The sequence below is a fragment of the Phocoena sinus genome, chromosome 16 (genome assembly GCF_008692025.1).
Source record: "Phocoena sinus isolate mPhoSin1 chromosome 16, mPhoSin1.pri, whole genome shotgun sequence".
NCBI lineage: Eukaryota > Metazoa > Chordata > Mammalia > Artiodactyla > Phocoenidae > Phocoena > Phocoena sinus.
In genome coordinates, this window is record NC_045778.1 from 33837291 (window position 1) to 33840879 (window position 3589).

Consider the following 3589-nt stretch of genomic DNA (forward strand, 5'->3'; position numbering starts at 1 on the left):
TTGACATTTTGGGGCCTTGTGAACTCAGGAAGATATTGCCTCTCCCCAGATTAGCTAATTCCTAGAGATAGCAAACAACTTATTTGAAAGCATGCATTTAATATGTAAACCAAGCAATCCTGAGCTCTCACCCCAACCATATCCTTCATCTAACTCTCACACACTGAGCAGATGAAAATGGCAGCTGATCGCTGTGCTCATGAGAAAGATCTTGTATAAAGTCTAGTTGAGGGATGTCCTATAAACACCTACCCAGTAATCCTCAAAACCGTCAGCAAAATCAAAAACAAGGAAAGTCTGAGAAACTCCACAGCCAAGCGGAGCCAAAGGGAACATAGCAACAAAATGTAGTGTGGTGTCCTGGATGCGATCCTGAAATAGAAAAGGTAAAAACTAAGGAAATCTGAATAAACTATGATTTTAGTTAATAATAATGTATCAATATTGCCTTATTAATTATAATTAATATCATACTAATATAAAGGAAACTGACTGTAAGATATATGAGAATCCTCTGTACTATCTTCTCAACTTTTCTATAAATCTAAAACTCTTCTAAAAATAGTCTATTTAAGATAGCTAGTGGGAAGCAGATGCATAGCACAGGGAGATCATCTCAGTGCTTTGTGTCCACCTAGAGGGGTGAGATAGCGATGGTGGGAGGGAGACACGAGAGGGAAGAGATATGGAGATGTATGTGTATGTATAGCTGATTCACTTTGTTATACAGCAACTAACACACCATTGTAAAACAATTATACTCGAATAAAGATGTTTTTTAAAAGAAGCCAATTAGATAGATAGATAGATAAATAAATAAATAAAATAGTCTGTTTAGAAAAGGAAATGTGACCAATTTCCACACTAAGGGAAAGCCTCATATATTCAAAATACTTCAATATCAGAGAAGAGCATTGTAATTTCTGACACCAGTTTTACAAAATATATCCCAGCTGCATTGAAGAAATTAAATAGAATACATTCTACTAAATATTTCCAGAATTCAAGGTACTTATATATATAGGAGAAAGCTTTAAAAACAGAAGGTTCACAATCCTGCATATTTTTAAGAAGAGAGAGAGAGAAACAAAGATTACCAAGAATAATTTATTGAAATAGCTGATTTCTTGAATTATGAAAGAATATTCCTTCCCTCAGAATTTCTCCAGGTCCATATAATCCACAGGCACACAGAACTTTAGGTAAAGTAAAATGAGCACCCTAGTTATCCAACAATATGTTTCATAGAGCAGACAACAAGTGGAGAGAAGAAGTGGATGGTTCAAAATTGAATCAATTTACTTACAAACATAACCCTCAAAATATCTGTGAGATTGTCTTAAGGCAAAAGAATCAGATCGAACAATTGATTCTGTTAACCATGGCATGTTAAGCAAATCATAGGGCTACCAGGAATGATGTCTTTGGGTTATCATCCAGATGCTATGATATATAGGTGGAAAAAATAGCCACCCGAAAGGCGATTTAGGTGCTCACTTGGCAGTACGTACATTAAAATTGGAACAATACAGAGACAAGTATGGCCCTTACACAAAGACGACATGAAAATTCTTGAAGCAACTCATATTTTGGAGAAAGGAGAGTTACTGTTCAGTGGGCATGAAATTTCTGTTTGGGATGATGAAAAAGTTCTGAAGATGGATGTTGGTGATGGTTGCGTAACAATTTGAATGAATTTAATGCCACTGGACTATACACTTAAGGACGGTTCAAATAACAAATTTTATGGTATATATTTTTTATCATAATTTTTAAAAAGAAAGGATCTGGGAAATACCAGAAAGGTCCAATTCCTCTCTAAATGGCTCTCCTAACTTAATTCCAGGGCTGTGAAATTTTTGTTTGTATAATTTTTCTTGAGTTAAAGAACCATATAGCCAGTCTGCTATTCTTTTATTAAATATATTTTTATTATAATTGTTGATTTACATGCAGTTGTAAAAAATAATACGAAGATGCCATTACACATTATCCAGTTCCCTCAATAATAACATCTTGCAAAACTATAGTACAATAACCAGGATACTGAAATTTACAGTCAAAATACAGGCCATTTCCATCTCACAAGGATCCCTCAGTTTGCCCTTTTATAACCTAATCCATTTCCCTCTTGCCCCTACCCTCTCCTTAACTGTTGGCAACCACTAATCTATCTTCCATTTCTATAATTCTGTCATATCAAGAATGTTATATAAGTAGAATCATACAGTATGGAAGTTTGGGGAATTGGCTTTTTTTATACTCAGCATAATTCTTTAGAGATTCATCCCCATTGTTGTTTGCATCAGTATTTTGTTCCTTTTCATCGCTGAGTAGTAGCAGTCTATGATATGTGTGTATAACAGTTTGTTTAACTATTTGCCTATTGAAGGACATCGGACATCTGAATTGTTTCCAGTTTGGGGCTATTACAAAAAAAGCTGCTAAAACATTCACACACAGATGTGTAAGCAAAGTTTCCATTTTTCTAGGATAAATGTGTAGCAATGCACTTGCTGGGTCATATGGTAGTTAGGTGTTTAGTTTTATAAGAAACTGTCAAACTGTTTTCCAAACTAGCTGTACTTTTTACATTCCCAGAAGCAATGTATGAATTAGTTTCTCCACATCCTTGTCAGTGTTGGTGTTGTCACTTTTTAAAAAAATTATTTTGGGCATTCTGATAGATGTGTAGTGATATCCTTGTGGTTTTAACTGTCATTTTCCTAATGGCTAATGATGTGGAACATCTTTTCATATGTCATCTTTATATTCTCCAGTGGAATGTGTCTTATTTTGCCTATTTTCTAATTGAATACTTTTTTATTTTTGTTGAGCAGTAAGAGTTCTTTGTCTAGATACTCTTGGATATGCTGTATATTTTGTTTGTAAATATCTTCTCCACACTGTAGCTTGTCTTTCTATCCTCCTAACTGAATATTTCATAGAGAAAACATTTTTTAATTTTGATAAAGTCTAATTTATCAGTATTTCCTTTTATGGATTATGTTGCTACTATCAAGTCTAAAAAATTTTTGCCTCACTCTAGAACTTGATCATTTTTTTTCTGAAAGTTTTATATTTTTGCATTTAACGTATAAGCTCATGATCAATTTTGAATTAATGTTGTATAAGGTATGAGACTTACATAAAGGTTTATTTTTATGCCTATAGATGTCCAACTCCTCTAGCACCACTTGTGGAAAAGGCTGTCTTTTCTCCATTGAATTGCTTTTGCACTTTTGCCAAAAATCAATCAGGCATATTTATATGGGTATATTTCTGCTTTTCTATTCTGTTTCATTAGCTATGAACCTATCCCTTCACCGATAGCACAGAGTCTCGATTACTATAGGTATATAATGTCTTGAAATTGAGGACACAGATTCCTTTCAAAATTGTTTTATTCTAGTTCCTTTTTCTTTCCATATAAATGTTAAATTCTCTGTCTATATCTACAAAAATATTGTTGGGATTTGACAGGAATTGCATTAAACTCATATTAATTAGGAAAGAATTGATATCTTTAATATACTGCATTTTCCAACCCATGAACATGATATACTTTCTTTGATTTCTTTCTTCAGCA

At 33.4% G+C, this 3589-nt stretch overlaps 1 non-coding gene across 1 annotated transcript; it reads left to right on the forward strand.

Annotated features, from left to right (window-relative positions):
* The first annotated feature begins 1489 nt into the window (after positions 1–1489).
* On the forward strand, positions 1490–1592 carry LOC116742099. Its single transcript, XR_004346369.1, has one exon. It is a non-coding gene; the product is annotated as a U6 spliceosomal RNA (small nuclear RNA).
* Positions 1593–3589: the final 1997 nt, after the last annotated feature.